Genomic DNA, 22,088 nt, shown 5'->3' with positions numbered 1-22,088 from the left:
ATGGGGTAGAGTGGTTAGCTCTACGCCCGGCCGCCTTTGCCCCCAGGAATTAACCTGGTACTCGTTTTTGGTGTAGGCTGAGTGAATCTCAGAGCCATGTGCACCTCCGGAAGTGGAAATCTCGTTTCTTAAATTTTACGACTTCCTGACGGGGATTCGAACCCACGTCCTTCCTACAAACAACAAACATCCATTACCGTGATTATTTAGAAAATCGAACAAGTACAGTACTTCTCGAAAATGAAAGACTCCTTAGGCCTCAAAACCTAATACCGTCGGGGTCGGAAAAGAACAAGAGTTGACCAAGGCTATTAGCTTGCGTTCGGGAGATGGTTGGTTCGAACCCCACTATCGACAGTCCTGAAGAATGTTCTCCGTTGCTACCTTCACTCCATTTTCACTTTAATTAAGGCTATGACCGGTGCCTTCCAGGTTCTGGTCCTTTTCTAACCCATCGACACCGAAGATCCACCTAAGTTAGTGCTAGGAAAAAGAAGCATACATGATTGAAGTCAGAAAGGACTCCCCGTGACACTGGGCCAAATCGGCATGCGTGGCACGTATCGCAACAAAAATCCTACCAAGTTGTGGGAAAAGTGGCGGAGAAAAAAGGAGAAACGTTAAGGAACAAAAAGTAATAATGTTATTTGCTTTACGTCCTACTAACTGCTTTTATGGTATTCGGAGACGCCGAGGTGCCGAAACTTGTCCCTCAGGAGTTCTTTTACGTGCCAGTAAATCTACCGACACAAAGCTGGCGTATTTGAGCACGTTCAAATACCACCGGACTGAGCCAGGATCGAACCTACCAAGTTGGGGTCAGAAGGCCAGTACTCAACCGTCTGAGCCACTCAGCCCGGTATGAACAAAAAGAAGCCTAGTAAAGCTAGTGCAGCTTGACAATCACCCCTTCTTAACACTAATCAGAAGGGGGAGGGGGTTGGGGGGAAGTGGTTCGATTATTCGAAGTGTGAACTAAAGAAAGTGAAAGGCCACGAAGGCCATGAAAATGAAAGGCATTACAACACACCTGGAACCATGAACGCCCCCCCTTCCCCACTAATACTGCATGACCTTAACTCACAAACAACTCCCTCCCTCCTGAGACCTCCCCACCTCCCCACCCTTCTGAGCCTAAAAATCAGTACTCCTTCGATGACAAGGGAGGAATGGACACGTTAATTAAAGAAGACCACTGGATCTTTGTGAACTCCGTGACCTAGTGTGTATTGGAAAATCAGGTATGAGCTTATTAAGGAGCTTGGTTACTGAAAGGTTTACTCCCGGTAGGTCTCGAAAATGTTGACAAATTAGCATAAAGAGATATAAGATATTTGTTCCGAACTACAGGAGCGGTAGATAAACGAAAAGGAAATATTTCTGTCTCTGGTAGTGACAGGAAATGACACGTGAGTTCACCATTACGACCCGGAGACTAAGAGACAGTCAATGAAACAGCACTATAAGACTTCACGGACAAAATCATAGCGCTAGTGCTGTGAAACAGAAGGTGTAGTAACATGACTAACTTGCGGTAAAACGGTGTGTGGAAGCACTGAAGAAGCTGAAAACGCCCATTCCAGAGCTCGACCCGAAAGAAATGTAGGTGACATTCTACTTCTCCACGACGACGCAAGATCTCTTGTCAGTCTGTACACAATACCAAGACTGGAATGGCCTGTTCTTCATCATCCTGAGTAGAGCCCGGATCTGACACTTCCGGATTACCATTTTTATGTTTTGGAAGGAAGTCCTCATGTTATTGTCGACGAAGAGCTGAAAGAAAGCGATCGTGCTGATCCCCGAATCGCAGCAAGAAATTGTACGATACCGGGATACAACGTCTCGCCCACGAGTGGGGCAAGTGCATAGAAACTGACGATGCTTGGAAATTTGACAGAACGTTCATGAAGGATTAAAGAATATTTAATATAATGTCATAAGATTAGCTATTACGGATATTGAGAAAATAAATAGGAACCGATACTTTCGTATCGCCACCAACTTGGATCCAGCATACGGGAGGTCAGGTCTTCCTGTCACAAGCCAGTAAAAGTGCGAGTGAAAGGGGAGCAGCACCCCTTTAAAAGAAACCTTGGTCCAGTTGTCCCGGCTGGTAGAAACTCGTAAGAGCCCCTTTTCAGAGTTAAGGTGATATATTTAACGGTGCAGTTGGTGGATGGCTAAAGAAATTCACAATGAAAGAAAACAACACTAGTGTAACAAGCCTCCGAAGGTTTGTTCAATCCAACACCCGGCTTTCCGGAGTGGAAAATCGAGTATGATGATGATGATGATGATGATGATGATGATGATGATGATGATGATGATGACTTCGTACCGCTCCTCGCATTAAAGAGAACCCAGACTATTCTGGAAAACTTCAAACCGCAATGCTGCATAAAGGACGTACAACTTCTCGGAAAGGGTTACGATACATGAATGCATTTAACAACGTAATGCTGCGGAGAAGTGCAGCGTTACTTAACTTTATCTTTAGCGGAAATGTTTATAATAAGGATATCATTCAGGGAGAAATATTGTGAACTGTAGCAAAATGGAAAATATGGCGAACGCCTCGAGTAAGTTTAGAATGTCTCTCTGCTAAAATACACAGCCATCTCTTTATCATCATTCACTAGCAGTGGCGCTCCCCGCGGTCACATAATGGAACTGTCCCAAGAGACGTGTGTCGCTATGGCTTCCACGAGTAGGCCTTGAAAATGGATTCCCTAAGGAGCACAACTAGCGCAACGCCAGTGCGCCCAACACAAGAAACTCTAAATGAAGGAGGACGAGAGATCTCTTTAAGAACGTAAATAAATCTGTAATAAATCTGTCCCGTCACCGATAATAATAATAATAATAATAATAATAATAATAATAATAATAATAATAATAATAATAATAATAATAATTTCGTGCGGCTATTCCTAGCCTGGTGCAGCCCTTGTGAGGCAGAACCTCCAACAAGGGTGGGCGGTATCTGCCGTGTATGGGAATTTCCCGTTTTCTTGCAGAAGAGGATAGTGTTGTGCGTGGTGTGTGAGTTGCAGGAATGTTGGGGGACAGTGCAAACACCCAGTCCCCGAGCCAGGAGAAATAACCATTTATGGTTAAAATCTCCGGCCCGGTCGGGAATCGAACCCGAGGCCCTCTTAACCGAAGAAGACTACGCTGACCACTTAGCCAAGGAGCCGGAATTAATAATAATAATAATAATAATATACACAAATAAGCACTCGTACGATGCCACTAAAGGCAAACTAATCAACAGAAATAACAAATAACCTAGGCCTCGTATAAAATGAAAATTAAATGCCAAGCTTCAATCTAGTTAAAAGAATAGTTGCTCTAATTGCACAATTGCATCCGGTATTGGTATCAGGAAATGTTTTCGCAGCGGCTCACAACATACGACACTGTGTGGCAACCACGGATCACAGATGAGACTGTTTCTGTGTAGGTGCGATAAGCTCCTCTGTTTCATATGATATGCTGGGCAGTCCCCTCACCTAACACTTCACCTCCAAACATGACCTAGTCTTACCCCCCCCCCCACTTAGACCCCTTCAGAATTAGGTCTACATGAACTACGAAGTAATTAATTTGTATACTGTAGTAATAAGAGCATGGATCTTTCTTTACATGATACTTCAGTTCCTCGATCTTTTGAGAACTCCATATCGCGAAATTTTCATTGGGCGAATAACCGGCAAAGTGTAAAATAAAAATTTAAAATTGGCAGTACAAATTGAAATTATGCGCAATCTGGTTGTATGTACAGAGAAGTGAAAATGAAAATCCACAGCCTGTTTCCATTCATTCGACCGGGTGAGGAATGGACTGAATGAAAATTCCCATCCTCCTCCTCCTCAGAAGGGCAAAAGAGCTCATCCTCAGAAGGGCAAAAGGGCAAACGGGCTCCTCCTCTTGCTCAGAAGGATAAAAGGGCTCCTCCTCCTCAGAAGGGCAGAAGGGCTCCTCCTCATCCTCCTCAATAAAGAACATGTATTAAGCCTTACACTATTCTTCCCAGTCCTATCAGTACAATGTATAGCCGCTATGTCCCTATGTATAAAGCATAAGTATTAAATCTTTTACTATTTTCCTAGTCTCGTGTCACTATTCTGTTCCAAGTTCAATTCTAAGCCCTTTTGCCAGACGGATGAGGAGGAGCCCTTCTCCCCTTTTGCCCTTCTGAGCAGGAGGAGCCCTTTTGCCCTTCTGAGGAGGAGGATGAGCCTTTTTGCCCTTCTGAGGAAGAGAAGACCTTTTGTCTTTTAGCCTTTACCCTCTTTGCCCCCCTTTGCCCCTTTGTCCTTCAGCCACTTTGCCTTTATGCGATTGCTCAGCTCCAAGACCTAAGGTCGCCTTTCAGCGTTACGCCTTATGTGTAACGCATATGTATTAAGTCTTACACCATCTCCCTAGTAGCTCAAACGTTAGGTGTTTTTAAATTTAACTCACAATCATTTATGTTACTTAGCAGTCCATAGGAAAGTCCTACCTATGTTACAACACTCCACCGAGAGTCGCAAGTTAGGAGGGGCATCCGGTTAGGAGGATAGAACCTCGAATTAGGGTAATACGTTAAAAAAGCCCCTAGCACAGCCTCCGCCGGGTTTAATGCCATAAAAGCCCATGTATACGCATGTTTCTACTTACTTGTGTTAGGCCACTCACTTTTATCTATCCTATCCGACCTTCCTCGGTTAACTCTTGTTCTTTTCTGACCCCCACGCTATTAGCTTTACGAAGGCTAAGGAGTCTTTAATTTTTACGCCTTTCGTAGCCCTTGTCTTTGGCTGATATCTTGCACGGTCGCTCAACTCCCCAAGACCTAAGGTCCTTTTCAGCGTTACGCCTCAACGAATAAAGCATATGTATTAAGTCTTACACCATCTCCCTAGTACCATGTCAAGTCCTGGGAGGTTAACGCGTTGTCAGCGCAACGTTAGGCCTGCAGGGACATCGAACGTGAAGTGTAGGTAGGGATTTGATTCTGTATTCGGGAATTCTGATAATACGCGAAATCCTACAGAGCTAAATTCCGGCACCACATTATCTTTACTTATTATATTGGGTATTCAGTATGAAAATAGGTTAGGTCTTCTTGCGTGATTGTACCTAAGTTGCGAACTTGTAGAAAAATTGACCGTGCTCGATAGCTGCAGTCGCTTAAGTGCGGTCAGTATCCAGTATTCGGGAGATAGTAGGTTCGAACCCCACTGTCGGCAGCCCTGAAAATGGTTTTCCGTGGTTTCCCATTTTCACACCAGGCAAATGCTGGGGCTGTACCTTAATTAAGGCCACGGCCGCTTCCTTCCCACTCCTAGCACTTTCCTGTCCCATCGTCGCCGTAAGACCTATCTGTGTCGGTGCGACGTAAAACAACTAGCAAAAAAAAAATTGAACTTTGTATTCCATGTGTCAGCAAATACACGTGCAGTTATTTTTTGCTGGTATGTGCATACTAGGCTCTCCGTTTTTAGAACTTCGAAGATGCTTCCCAATATTACGCCCCCTATGAATAAAGCATTTGTAATACAACTTACACCATATCCCTAGTCCTATGTGTAGCCGTCATCTTCCACCAATCTCAGCATCAAAGTCCCTGGATCATGTCTCATCTCGTCTAGTTAGGTTGAGCGTAGGATCGAATCTCAAACTTGAGACAGTAACGCCCTTGTAAAGTTACGCCTGGCGTCAAATGCATGGGTTAACCTAGCACTCTTGACCATAATCACGTTAGCACTTTGGTCTTAAGAGGTTGACGTGTGGGCCAGGCGGGACGAGGTACTGGTCATCCTCCCTAGTTGTATACCCCGACCCAGAGTCTGTAGCTCCAGAACACTACCCTTGAGGCGGTAGAGGTGAGATCTCTCGCTGAGTCCTATATAAAAACCGACCCTCAACGGTAAACAGATAAAGAAGAAGAAGAAGAGGAGAAGAAGAAGAAGTAGAAGAAGAAGAAGAAGAAGAAGAAGAAGAAGGAATAAAGGAATGCCTCTATAAAGGTCTGTGTATGCCTATTGACCCCTGAGTTAGCCCTCCCTTTTAGTCACCCTTACGACTGGCAGTATACCATTGATGCTATTCTACCCCTCCACCCCACCTCACAAAAATAAGGATCTGAGTGGAGTAACGTCATCATAGTAGCAAGAGTTGTAGCAACGTAACCGCTAACAAGCTTTGACCTGTAGCTGAAGACTCCGAGTTCTCTCAAGTCAGGTGTCTTGCGTCATAACACACTGTCGCATTCCTTTACAACACCAGATCGGAAAAATACAGCTTAGCTCGCAAAGTTCTTTTTTTTTTTCCCCTGCTGACATGTACACGTATTCACATTTACTGTAGTCAGTACACATTCATCGTACACATATTTCAATCAGGGTGAGGATATTTGAATTGCACTTAAGCTCTTTAGGTTTGAGTTTACGTCAACTCTACGTTCGAATCCTTAGGCGTGTCATTTACTCCGCTTCCCTAGGGTTGAAGTGCCCCCCTACAAGAGTTAGCCAAGGAGGTTAGATAGATGACAGCTTAGCACACAACATACCTAGACTCAGCTAAAGACCCCGCGATTTCGCCAATGCAGACACAACAACAGCACAGGTTGCTCGGCTCCTACCTAAGACAAGGCTGCCCCTGGAAGAGCTTTACTCTGCTAGAACCCCACCACATCAGAATGACATGTCCTACAAGAGTTAGCCCACGAGGTTAAATAGACGACAGCTTAGGATAACATGTCTAGACTCAGCTAAAGACCCCTAGTTCACCAATGCAGACACAAAAACAGCATAGGTTGCTCGATTCCTACCTAAGGCAAGGGTGCCCCCTGGAGGAGCTTTACTCTGCTCGACCCCCAGCCACCCCAGAATAAAGTGTCCTACAAGAGTTGGCCAAGGGAGGTTAGATAGACAACTACTTAGCACCCATTATACCTAGACTCAGCTAAAGACCCTCGAGTTCGCTAACCCATGCTTTCTCAAGTCAGGTGCCCCTTTTAGTAGCCTCTTTCGACAGTATTCCATTAGATGATGCCATCCTATTGTCTGAGGGTGTCAGAGGTCATAGCGCGTGCCTAGCTCCCCAGAGTTAGTACCATAAGAGCCCGTGTATAGCCGCCATTTTGCGCATTAGCCCCTGCGCCAGAAAATACTTTTTATACCCACTACAAGTGGTGAATCCACTGGATTTGGGTCGCAAGGCTGATTAGTGACAGTCTCAATGACAGTTGAAACCGTGTACATCGCATCTGTAGTGTGACCTGTATATAGATATAGTTATCACTTATTAATTTCCCAGTCAATTCAAGCCCCCATAAGGACAAAGTTTTACTCGAAAATTAAATAATCTAAAACATGAAATTAAACACATCTAAATAACTCTAAAACTACATAATATATCGTACAATATCAATCATCATGTCAAAAATGAATTCTATAAAAATTCACTTCACACATAACTAACTGGTAATACAAATCTTAAAGGTCAACAATCAAAAACTATCCGGACAACGCTGGATACTACAGCTAGTCGATATATGAAACTTGATATATGTGTGTAAATGACACATTTCCTCCTAAAAGACTGGAGCAATTTCAACCAAACGTTGTACACTTATTACTTGCTATCTTGAGACGAGCACTGTGAGGCTAAGCCATCTCTAGCCCCCTTACGGATGGAGGGTCAGGGAGTTAGGTATAAAAATAATCGAAAATAGTCTCCAATCTTTAATTTTGGGGGTCGCTGAAATTAATGGCGACACTTCGGATATTTTAAAGTCCAAATTCAGCCCCCTTCATGGTGAGGGGCGATGGGGGTGGTATATAAAAATAATCGAAAATAGCGTCGAATCCACAGCTTTCTGGGTCCCTGACAAAAATAGTGATCAGATTTTTTATGTCGAAGTTCAGCTCCCTTCGTGGTGGGGGGTTTGGAGGGGGGAGTGAGTTATAAAAATAATGGAATCTACAATTTTCGGGGTCGCTCAGATGAATAGTGACACTCTGGAATTCTTAAAGTCCAATTTCATCCCCCTTTCTCATAGGAGGAGAAAGGGTGAAAAAAGAAAATAACCAAAATGACCGAGATACTGTACTTTGTACTACTGTGTTCACATATTTTAACACTTGTTGTAAAGATATATACACACGTCTGTCGATCCTCAATATAAATTTATGGAAAGTCTGAAGCTTTCACCAACATATAATGCTAGGCCGCCACAAGTGCTACCATACTTAATGCGCAAGCACTCTCCACAATCAGCCACTTTCCACGAACATAACAAGACTACGCTCCACGAACGTTTTAAGTCCAATCCATTGCTGCCGTGTCACTCCAGTACCGTGTATCAGCACTACTTCCTTCCCGTACAGTGCGTCAGTTGTAGTTGTAGTTATAGTTATCTTCCTTCTCGTTCCTTTACAATCACCTCTACAATCACCCTTACAATCTACCAGGTTGCCGCCGTATGATCAACCTTTATAGACATCAACATCCCCCTCCTCTCAGATGATACGTCTGGATTGGTGCTTGCCAGCCAATCATGAGTGATCTCAAGTCAAGACAAGCCCTGAACTACTTCTTCCTCCCAAGACAATAACAAACTCTGGGGTATATTCCATGAGTCACCAAATTTTCCTAATACAACAACAAGCTCATCTCATCAGGCTGGGATATATACATGACTCATGAATTTCCCGACACAAGTACATCACAACAAACACTGGGGTAGCCATATGACTCATTCAAATTACCAGAGTTATTAAAGCAATGTTTTCCCACTCGTGCAAAACAAATTACTCATACCTACATATGTGGATATCTTCCAGCTTACCAATATAAATGGCAAAATATACAAATGAAATAATAATAATAATAATAATAATAATAAATCGAATACTGACAATAATATCTCTAACTTCTACATATAATTCGGGGGTGTGATGTATGTACTATCATATAACGCCCCCTTGGTGAATCGATGATATCACATATTATGATTCACCATAAAACAGAACTTCATACATAACCTTATAATGGCATAACTGAACACATAATTTACTGTAATAATGATATATACATTGCGTCTACTGCATTGTATTCGCACACACGAAATACAATTTGTCCAAACAATAATAATAATAATAATATGGCTATATACACACAACTCCGATTGTTTCATATACCATTGAACACAATCCCTTCTTGCTACTGTACACATAACTCATAATTGATAATATATACATCCAAGGTGCAGATCCTATCTCTTATATCTGCGAAGGCTATAGATATTAAATGTCCCAAGAACCTTATTTTCAACGGTTAGGAGCCTATAAGCACACTTGCCTATTCTACTGTCCACAGTATACTGACCCTAATGTAAATTAAAAAACTATACATAAACTTAACACTGGCATCGATAAGCGAGGAATGCGTACCGTAATAAAATCCGAACACATCTCTAATACAATCTATCTCACACACAAACATTCATCCCATTCGGTCACACAAGAATTATACAAACTTTCATTCGGAACATTCATAACCAAGAAATCCCTCTTTCTGAAATGCGCGGGAATCTCACTACGTTTACTCTTCCACAAACTCATAATTAATGCAAGCAAACAGATCACATACTTTTTCACACATTTCACATCGCTATCACTCAGCACGTCATTCAAATCATTCACACAACTCTCAGACTTAAATAAAACATTACGCACCCGCTTGTCAAACATACGCACTTCATTCTCACTCACGCTCACTCGATTACAGAAATTCTTACCATAATACACTTTGAAATTGCTGTCATTACTACTTAATGACCCAACAATTAATCCATCTTCACCACCTTCCATATCAGCTCCTACTTGCACCACTTTCATGCCAACAGCACTGCTACTTTCGACTCTCTTATCAGAAGTTTTATTAATCTCAAAGTCACCATTTTCACACATAATGGACCTAACTTTACTCTCCTCACATACACTTAAATCAACAAAAACATCCTCATGATGTATACTCCGTGAACACTCTTCACTCACAAAACAACCTTCCTCAACTTCACAAAAAACTTCACTTTCAATTTCAGAAACTTCCACAAGATTATCGATCGCAACACCGCTATTACCATCACCAGTAACACAAAGTAAGACATCCGACACATCTTTCTTACTTTCATCACGCCCCCTATTCTCAAAATCTCCCTGAACACAAAACACAGGGTCATACAATAATTCATCTTTCACGTCTACCTCATAACTTACCTGTTTCATCGCGTGAATAGGAATTTCGGTATCGGACTGCCTATCTGACCCAACTAAGAAGTCCGATTCCGGTTTAAATTACTTGACATGGACTGTTCACTATTATCATGTCTCGGCACTTGATCTGGAGGTCTTTGATCCGTACGCCCCCTACTTTCTGATTCCCCTTGATTAGGTCTTCTGCCAAAATATTCCTGGTGATTAACTCCCTGATTAGACTGTCTGTTTCCCCTTCCGGAATTACCACCCTGATTCCCTTGCCTAGAATGACTGAAATTCTGATTATTCCTATCTCCCTCTAGCTGATTACCTTGTCTCCCATTATCCCCGTAATTCCTACCTTCACTTTGCCTAGTCCTCCCCTGCCCTTCCAAAGCAACAAACCTCTCTAACAGCTGCTCTAATTCCTTGATCGTAACAATATTCTGCATACATGCAGCTAATCCGACCTTCTCAGGAAAATGCCTCAACATCTGGCGGACTGTATTACTCTCCGATGCTAGACCTTCAATATTCTGGCTGATCAGAACATGCGCCAAGAAATATTCCGTCATAGATACACCTTCCTGAGGTTTATACTTGCTAAATAGCACGCGATCTCTTTCCCTTCCCTGAATAGCATCACTCCAAAATTTAGAACTAAATTTCTCCCTAAATTCCTCTAAACTCGAAATACCCTGTCTATAAACTTGAAACCAGGATCTCGCTTCTCCAACAAATGCAATATCCAACATCTCATCAACCATACTCCACTCGATCAAACCATCGTCAAGATTCTTGGAAAACCGTTTCTCCACCGTTTTCAAGAATTCCATCGGATTAAACTGCCGACCATTAAACTTGGGCAATTCAGAGTCCTTCGTACAAGATACGTACCTATTGCATATATTGCTACCTACTTGGATTTGACTGATCTCCTTCCTTAACTTTACATGACATGCTTTAATTCCTTCTTCAACTACCATTCTGGCATTTCCTTCTACTGACTTGAGGTCTTTCTCCAATTTCTCAGTCTTTTCATCTATTCGCTTCGCTAAAACATTCTGGCTGGTTTCAATTCTATCTATTTCTTCGACTTTATCTTCAACTATTTTTATTCTCTTATCACATTCCTTGCCGTTTCAACAAATTCCTTCCTAACTACATTAAATCGGCATTCGATTTTCTCAGTCAATTCCAAGCGTTGAGATTCTACTTTATTATTGACTTCCTGAATTTCCCTGCTTTGATGGTCAAACTTCTGGTTTAATTCATCTATTCTACCATTTACAGCACTACTTAAACCATCAATTTTACTAGATAATTCAACACTCACTAAATTTAACTCCTTACTTTGATTCTCAATCTTACTGGACAATTCCGTACTAACTGAATTTAATTCACTATTAATACTGTATATTTCATTACTTAAAAAACTCAATTCACTCTTCAGTTCTTTACTCTGACTGTCAATCTTACTGGACAATTCAACACTCACTGAATTTAACTCCTTACTTTGACTATCAATCTTACTGGACACTTCATCACTCTTACTATTTAATTCAACACTTTGATTATCGATTTTACTGGATAGTTCAACATTATTATTATCGATTTTACTGGACAATTCCACACTCTATCAATCTTATTGTTAACAACATTTAATTCATCCTTGAACTCTTTATTTTGGATAAGAATCAACTGTAGCAAACTACGAATGGAAGCCTCCTCTAAATCCCCTACATTCTGAGTTTGAGACGGGTTACTCGGTTCCTCACCCATCGTTGCCAATAGATCCTTCCCACTATCAGCCATTTTGCTACTCTTACTTAAATTAGATAAAGTCAATGTGGTGGAATTCTTTTGCCTTCTCTTCTCCTGATTCATAGTACCAACAACTTTAACAACCTCTCTACTTCTCAATTTTATAATACTCGACTCGCTACAACATTTCTTCATACTCGAAAATGCACATGAAACATATAAAACACTTCACTGACATCGTTTGTAGAATTCCATCCACACCTGACAAGTGCACCTACGCTTATAAGCCTAACAGATGTACCAAATCATTCAGCCACACGTTGATATGGCCAAAAGAAAAATTCTGAATGTTGTAGTGTATTTTCAACTGTATTATAACTTGACAAGGGGTTTCTCCGCAACTGTTAAACAAACTTGTGTTTTAATAGACGTAGCCAATTCTAACCCTACGTAAAAGGTAAGTTGTTTTGAAAAATCTACCTTCTACTCACCGATAGAGTGGGCAAATGTAAAAGTAAATTGTTCCTTACGGTATGGTAAAGTACAAACAACCATGTCAATAAACATACTGTATATTCATTAGAAGAAAACTCAATGTTTTCTAAAAACACTTACAATTTGAGTCTATATCCTAATGATATAGATTTTAAATTGTTTTTTCAGACGTTCTGTGACTTTTTGATGATAATAAATAAAATCATGAATAAAAACATATATAAATAAAATTACTCAAAAACTTAATAAAATTAATAAGCATAATTAACCGAAATGTCCGTAGTATAGGCGCCAGAGTTCACCAGAATGGATCCCTCGAATTTAGATAAGAGCATGATAAACTGTATATCCCAGGGCGTGTACATAATGCTGCGTACTGGTACATGCGCTGCAGGCCTTACCTAACCTCCTGAAAACGACTAATTAGGTAGGAACTGCACCTAGGTTCATCAATAACACTGATTCTAAAATAGCTAACTATATTCTTAACAAATTCCGTGCATGAGCACCTCATCAACATACAACATTATACATATAATACACACATAAAATATTGCTGGAAGACTCCATATTTACAACAACAACAACAACAACAAAAATAATGAAAATCGTGGGAAAACGAAAGCGAGAACTAAGCTACCATTTGTAGATGGTCCGATGAACAATGTACATGTATGAAGATAAATACCCTTCACTGTCTCTATATCAATTCGACTTACCGATTCTCATAATCGGCAGTTATCACATCACACAGATACTGTACCTTGTACTACTGTGTTCACATATTTTAACACTTGTTGTAAAGATATATACACACGTCTGTCGATCCTCAACATAAATTTATGGAAAGTCTGAAGCTTTCACCAACATATAATGCTAGGCCGCCACAAGTGCTACCATACTTAATGCGCAAGCACTCTCCACAATCAGCCACTTTCCACGAACATAACAAGACTACGCTCCACGAACGTTTTAAGTCCAATCCATTGCTGCCGTGTCACTCCAGTACCGTGTATCAGCACTACTTCCTTCCCGTACAGTGCGTCAGTTGTAGTTGTAGTTATAGTTATCTTCCTTCTCGTTCCTTTACAATCACCTCTACAATCACCCTTACAATCTACCAGGTTGCCGCCGTATGATCAACCTTTATAGACATCAACATCCCCCTCCTCTCAGATGATACGTCTGGATTGGTGCTTGCCAGCCAATCATGAGTGATCTCAAGTCAAGACAAGCCCTGAACTACTTCTTCCTCCCAAGACAATAACAAACTCTGGGGTATATTCCATGAGTCACCAAATTTTCCTAATACAACAACAAGCTCATCTCATCAGGCTGGGATATATACATGACTCATGAATTTCCCGACACAAGTACATCACAACAAACACTGGGGTAGCCATATGACTCATTCAAATTACCAGAGTTATTAAAGCAATGTTTTCCCACTCGTGCAAAACAAATTACTCATACCTACATATGTGGATATCTTCCAGCTTACCAATATAAATGGCAAAATATACAAATGAAATAATAATAATAATAATAATAATAAATCGAATACTGACAATAATATCTCTAACTTCTACATATAATTCGGGGGTGTGATGTATGTACTATCACAGTTCATACAACTGACCCTTAGGAAGGTACTGTAAGCGTTCTTAGGAAATACTGCCTTTGGTTCTCCTCGTTATCTGCTCTCATTTGAATCCGAAAACTCTGCGCGCCTGACGCATGGTCCTTCGTATTCTTGCGAAGTACTGTACACCTTAACCACCAAAATAGTCTACACACCTCGACCGAGCTGATCCCTCATCAGGATTATTTGATTTAATAACTAAAAAAGATCCACAGAAAAGCAGAACGGTTTGTTGTAGGCGATTACTGATGAAACAGCAGTGTTACGAAAATGATACAAACCTTGAGTTGGGAAGACTTAGGAGTAAGGAGACGACCTGTTCGACTAAGCGGTATACTCCGAGCAGTCGGTGAAGAGATAGCGTGGAATGGCAGTAGAAGAATAAGCTTGAATTGAGTTTTTAAAAGTAGGAAATATGAGAATATGAAGTTTGTGTTCAAGAGGACAAATTTAGGCAAAAATTTAAGGAAAGACGAAATAGGGACTGGAATAACTTACTAAAGGAAATGTTCGATAAATTTTCAAAAAAGACTAGGTAAACCACTCGTAGTTCATAGGAAATGTGCCACCTGGGCGACAGCCACAAATGGAAATCAGTGATTGATTGATTGATTGATTGATTGATTGATTGATTGATTGATTGATTGATTGATTGATTGATTGATTGATTGATTGATTGATTGATTGATTGATTGATTGATTGATTGATTGCTTGATTGATTGATTGATTGATTGATTGATTGATTGATTGATTGATTGATTGATTGATTGATTGATTGATTGATTGATTGATTGATTGATTGATTGATTGATTGATTGATTGATTGATTGATTGAAAACCAAGAGAACCTAGTTTACTGAAGTGGAAGGAAATCTGAGAGAAATGGGGATCACACAGACATTCAGGAACGTGACACATTTAAGAAAGAACTTAAAAATAACCAGGATTTTCAAGGAAAGCCGAAGTTAAAAACAGGAGAAGTGTGGATTGAGGACAGAAGAGAACCAAACCTGGAATGGATGCAGAGGTACTGGGTAAAAACTCTTGAACCGAGCGAGTTGGCCGTGCGCGTAGAGGCGCGCGGCTGTGAGCTTGCATCCGGGAGATAGTAGGTTCGAATCCCACTATCGGCAGTCCTGAAAATGGTTTTCCGTGGTTTCCCATTTTCACACCAGGCAAATGCTGGGGCTGTACCTTAATTAAGTCCACGGCCGCTTCCTGCCAACTCCTAAGCCTTTCCTATCCCATCGTCGACATAAGACCTATCTGTGTCGGTGCGACGTAAAGCCCCTAGCAAAAAAAAAGAAAAAAACTCTTGAAAGGAAGCAGTTGAAATAACGTGGTCCATAACTGACCGACACGTAAATAATAATAATAATAATAATAATAATAATAATGGGAGTATCCGGTAGTGTTTACTCATGCCACGATCAATTAACGAGTGTTTTTATCCATTTTTACGTCAAATCAGTAACCATACAATGAAGCATGAAATCACACCCTTTTTTTTGTATTCCAGAATAATAAACTTTAGGCTACCTTTTACTTTCACGAGTATTTAGTGACCATTCTGGACGCCCGTAACATTATCGCGTAAGGAAAGCTATAGTACTTACCGTACACTTCGTGCGGCCTCTTAGGACTCCTGAACAGATATCTGCATTATTGATGCGGGCTATAACACCGCTATTACTATACCGAATTCTAAGCATGTTCCGATCCCAGGCGATCGCCCATAATGAGCTCTGGGCACACTAGAATGCGCTAAAGGCGACCATTTGTCCGAGCTCGTCTGCTCGGGTCAAAGGCCTCACGAGACACTTCAGGGAACAACATTTCTCATACACGATATCTTTGGATTAGTCACCATTATGGTGACCACTGTGCCCTTATGAAAATTAATAACATCCAACTGCACTTGAATTAGAAAGTGTTTGAAAACCTTGGAAAGCTTTCACGAGTGTTAGTCTGTAGCACTGAAACAGTCACGTCGGAACACATCAGAGCGAAGTCAGAAACCTATTGAGAAACGTACTTTAATCAACCACAGTGCAAGTTGAAGTTTGAATTATTATTATTATTATTATTATTATTATTATTATTATTATTATTATTATTATTATTATTATTATTATATGCGAATAAGCCCATTAAGACTTCGCAAAGTACTTAGAGGCGTGTCTTTGTCTTCCTTTGTACCCGTATTTCTTTCATTCTTTTACTGCCTGTCTTCAGACCACGTTATTCCGGTCTTCTTCTTTGGTCTTTCCCCTTGGTCAACTTGCCATTTGTGAATTTTGGATCTGAATGTTACCCTGTTTTGGAGATCTTCTGGTATAATTCTTGCCTGTTTCAAATTAGTTTTGATTTCGCCAATCCATTTCATTGGTTTCCCTTTTTTTTTCTTTACTCCCGTTTTGTTTGGCAAGTCTGTCTGGATACATTCTTTTAATATGTCCATAGAATCTTAGCCTGCGTTTTCTAATGTCACGGTGAATATTTGATTGATTGATTGATTGATTGATTGATTGATTGATTGATTGATTGATTGATTGATTGATTGATTGATTGATTGATTGATTGATTGATTGATTGATTGATTGATTGATTGATTGTTTGATTGATTGATTGATTGATTGATTGATTGATTGATTGATTGATTGATTGATTGATTGATTGATTGATTGATTGATTGATTGATTGATTGATTGATTGATTGATTGATTGATTTACTTCTGCCGGGCTGAGTAGCTCGGATGGTATAGCGCTGACCTCCTGAGCCCAACTTGGCAGGTTCGATCCTGGCTCAGTCCGGTTAAATTTGAAGGTGCTCAAATACATCAGCCTCGGTGAGTAGATTAACTGGCAAGTAAAATAACTCTTTCGGGACAATATTCCCTTCAAATACCACAGTATATCACCTTCGTGATTGCTGTGAATCTATGAAAGCCTGTAGTTACAATGAGCCAGAGTTTATATGGGATAGTGCAATCCATTTATTTCCACTCCACCGTCTACCAGATAAGATCCCAGCTTCCAATTCACGAGACTACATCTCGTAACTATGAGAGAATCGTTTAATTTCAAGGACGAACCATAATATGTAACGGATAACTTTGAAGAACGATTAAAAGTACTAGGAGACAACAATTTTTAATCGATATAAAATGCCAGAGGTAAGATATTAATGTACAAAAACATTATTCAGTTCCATAAGCTTACAAAATAAGGTAGAGACTTTCTCGGAAACGTAGCCCAACTCAGGATGCTGTCTGATACCTACCTACTCTGTGAATGGTGAAAAAATTTACGGTACTCGAAACTCAATCCAGTTTCCATTCAGTTCAGTGCAAATAGCTCTCTCTCTCTCTCTCTCTCTCTCTCTCTCTCTGTGGATCAGTGGTAGAATGTCAGCCTCCGGATCCCAAGAATGGTGGTGGTGATTATTATTTTAAGATAAATTATAACTAGGCAACCATCAACTATATAACCAAATAGAAAAAATGGAAGGGATCCGACACTTCGAAAAATGAAGTCCTCGACCAAGGAAAGACAAGGGCCACGAAGGGCGTTAAAACGAAACACTTCCTAGCCCTCGTAACTTAAGAGGCTCCTGGTCGGAAAAGAATAAGAGATAACCAAGGGAGGTCGGATAGGATAGATGAAAGTAACGATCCTGGCACAAGTAAGCGGGAACAATGTCAGGAATCAGCTAAGGACCCCGTGGTCACCACCCACCGCTCCCAAGTTGAGAGCCTCTGGGGCCCCTTATGACAGGCAGAGTATACCGTGGATATTATTCTACCGTCCCCACCCACAAGGGGAGCGGATCCCAGAATCGCGAGTTCAAACCCGTCAGAGGTAATCGGAATTTTGAAGGGTGGATGAAAAGTTCAATCGACACTTCATGTTGTACGATGTCGGCATGTAAAATTTCTCTGGTGACACATTGTTTACCTAATAAAACTAAAACTCAGCCACAGACGCCGAAGAGAGATTCTGTTTATCTTGCCGTCTGGTAGGCCTAGAGTAAAACGGAGTGTCGAAATTGACGAGCAAGCAGCCAGATGGCTTTAAATTAAAACGCCTGCACACGGTAGCTGAGGCCATGCGATTGTTATTAGTAGTAGTAGTAGTAGTAGTAGTAGTAGTAGTAGTAGGATTATTGGAAATAGTCAACATACTGTACCTTCTGGTACCCAGTAGTATGCCTATGCGTTTCAAGGTACAGTACTTCGCAAGTGTATCTCCCATGAGTCGTGCAAAAACATTCATCTCGTACGGATACACAAGCATGTTTTCTAATATATGTCAATCCAAAATCAAAATAGTTTTTTTCTATAATGCCCTTACCTTTGTCAATCAATTTCCCCGATAATTCAGTCAAATGAGGTGCCTCCGGTGACTAAACAATAATTAGGTGGAGTCCATGGATCACAATATATATGTTAATCAGGCTATGCATCACCAATCAGCTCACCCCAGTATGCTATATTAAGCTACGTGTTCTCTAACCAACCACCGAGAGCTCAAGAAAGGCTAATTGTCCAACTCGATTGATGGTGTTTTCCAAGCAAACGTAACCAAAGTGCTCATCCGCGTCATACGGATGATCACACTTATGCTCTTAACAGCTATGACCGGGCGAGTTGGCCGTGCGGTTAAAGGCGCGCAGTTGTTAGCTTGCATCCGGGAGATAGTGGGTTCGAATCCCACTGTCGGCAGCCCTGAAGATGTTTTTCCGTGGTTTCTCATTTTTTTGCTATTTGCTTTACGTCGCACCGACATAGATATGTCTTGGAGCAACGATGGGATAGGAAAGGCCTAGGAATTGGAAGGACGTGAAAATGAAAGACTCCTTAGCACTCGGAACCCAGTTGCGTACAGGTCGGCAAATAGCAAGTGTTGAGCAAGGGAGGTCGAATAGGATAGATGAAAGTGAGTAGCGTGGCACAAGTAAGTGGAAACAAAATGCCAGGACTCAGCTAGGTGAACCGTGGATGCCAACTACGCTCCCTTGGTCCCCCTCTCAGTCGTCTCTTACGACAGGCAGAGGATATCGTTGGTGTTATTCCGTTGCCCCCCATCCGCAGGAGAATGTCGGGAGCCCTGAATATGGTTTTCCGTGGTTTCCCTTCTTCACACCAGGGAAATGTTGGGTCTGTTTCCCTCCCACTCCAAGCACTTTTCTATATCATCGTCGCCACAAGTCCTATCTGTGCCAGTGCGACATAAAACAAATTGTAATAAAAGTAGTACTTGAGGGTGTTTTAACAGATGTTTGCCTTCTATACACGTATTTCGGCTAAAAGGCTGCAATTAAGAGCTAATAAATCGTTCCAGACACATACAGTATGAGCAGGAACAGACCCGTCTGTGACAATGCTGACATTCTGCAGAATGCACTGCAATACTTTCAACGCAATCCTTGTCCGGCTCCATGGCTAAATGGTTAGTGTGCTGGCCTTTGGTCACAGGGGTCCCGGGTTCGATTCCCGGCAGGGTCGGGAATTTTAACCATCATTGGTTAATTTCACTCGCCTGGGGCTGGGTGTATGTGTCGTCTTCATCATCATTTCATCCTCATCACGACGCGCAGGTCACCTACGGGTGTCACATCGGAAGACCTGCACCTGGCGAGTCGAACATGTCCTCGGACACTCCCGGCACTAAAAGCCATACGCCATTTCATTTAACGCAATCCTTCACACGGTAAGTTGATCTTCACCTAACTGCAATGATAATAATAATAATAATAATAATAATAATAATAATAATAATAATAAACAAACCCTCATTGTTACAAATTCACATGTTTAATGTTACTTAGGGCAAAGACGATCTGTGGATGAGCTCGGAGTGTCCCGAACGTCAATACAAAGGTTCCTGAAGGAGAGAAAATGGCACCCACATAAGGTGCACGTACATCAGCAACTCTACGGAGATGATTTCGATCGCCCATATGGACGAAGAATGGCCGCGGCATTACAGCAAGATCTACATTTTATCAGGAATATCCTGTGGGTGGAGCGATAAATGTTATTTTTCGAATGATTACGTCATCGACACTCTCAATCTCCATTATTGGGCTCCAGCAAACCCCCACTGGGTTCGAGCACAGCATATGCAACACCAGTGGAGGATTAAGGTTAATGCGTGGTGCGGTATTCTGGGTCAGTTTTTATAACCCCTAGGGTCATCAGTAGGCGTTACTTGAAATATTTAGAGACCGACTTGTCTCTGGAAAACATTCTAGAAGATAATCCATTGCAGCTAATACTGCAACATTGGTTCCAGCATGATGGTACACCACCTCACTACTTTTGAGCCCGACCGAGCGAGTTGGCCGTGCGGTTAGGGGCACTACGCCGTGAAATTGCATCCGGGAATAGTAGGTCCGAACCGTACTGTCGGCAGCTCTGAAGATTGTTTTCCGTGGTTTCCCATTTTCACACCTTAATTAAGACCACGGCCGTTTTCTTCCCACTCCTAGGTCTTTCCTATCCCATCGTCGCCATAAGACCTATCTGTGCCGGAGCGACGTAAAACAAATTGTAAAAACTTTCGAGCCGTTAGGGAACATTATGATACACGATATCTTCAACGGTATATAAGTCGTGGTGGACCATGACAGTAGCTACCACGATCGCCTGATCTCACCCCCTCCCCCTCCCCTCCCTGGACGTTTTTCTGTGGAAATATATCAAATCGGAAGTGTACGAAACTGAGCCAGAAAATGCTGAATAATAATTACAACAACGAATTTGTGAGGCTTTTGCTGCAGTGAATCTTGAAATATTGGGACGTGTCCATGCAGACACTGCGAGACGTGTTCAGCACTGCCTGCGCCATCAGAGACATGTTTTTGAGCATGTCTATTACGAGTACTTGTAGAAGGAAACGATGTGGTAGATCCAAGTGTCACACTTCAATTTTCTGAGCTTTGAAGTTATAATAATATGTATTAGTTTTTGTTTCATGCAAACAACTCTTTTATAGAGTGGAATGTCTGCACGTATATTGGTAATAAGTTATTACATTTTCTTTTCTGCATCTTTGGCGTATTTACAAATGCACCGTGTTATAGAACGTGTGCAATGAAATGACTGCTGTTGTTTCCCAACATCCGAAATACAGCACGTAGTCGCTCCTTCGAAAACAAGTTATTAGGCATCCCATGCATCACTACTGCATGCGGGACATTATTATTATTATTATTAGCGTATGGTAACGTACACAAAACAATACAAAGATTAAATATAAATGAACAGTAAACACAAACCATTATATACATAATTATAAGATATACACATAACATTGAAAACAATCATGCAAGCAAAAGGGTTCAAAAGATTTAGATCCAAATTCTCTAGCCATTGTATGGCCTCAGCAGAAGCCACCACAAAGTCCTGGCTAGATCCAGCGAATGCCCTTCCAATGCATTCGGTGACGATATGGTCGATAGTCTGTTTAACTGTCCCACAGTCACAGGCTGGGGAAGATCTCATACCCCACTTAAACATCATTGAACCACATCTCCCGTGGTTAGTACGGACTCTGTTGAGGGCTACCCATGTCTTGCGGGGTAAATCAAAGCCAGTTGGAAGATTCTTATAATTAAACAATGCCCGCCATTGAGTCGGAGCACACTGTTCCACTCTTGTTGCCAATCTGCTTTTGGATTGAAATCCCTTCTAACAAGTTCCTGTGCTGTTTGAATAGGAGGAGATCTTGATTTGAGGCGGCTGAATCTGACGTTAGCATCTTCATGGATGGGGAGATCAGGATTGGTTAATATCTTGCTGTATTCTCTAAACAAGTTGTTCAATCTTCTAATTCTAGGAGGTTCTATGTGGCTGAGCACTGGCAACCAGAAAAGAGGAGTAGATTTTACTGTGCACTTATGACACGCATTGTTTCATTCAGGACC

This window comes from Anabrus simplex, chromosome 1 (genome assembly GCF_040414725.1).
Source record: "Anabrus simplex isolate iqAnaSimp1 chromosome 1, ASM4041472v1, whole genome shotgun sequence".
NCBI classification, from domain to species: domain Eukaryota; kingdom Metazoa; phylum Arthropoda; class Insecta; order Orthoptera; family Tettigoniidae; genus Anabrus; species Anabrus simplex.
Note: the sequence above shows the minus strand (reverse complement) of the source record.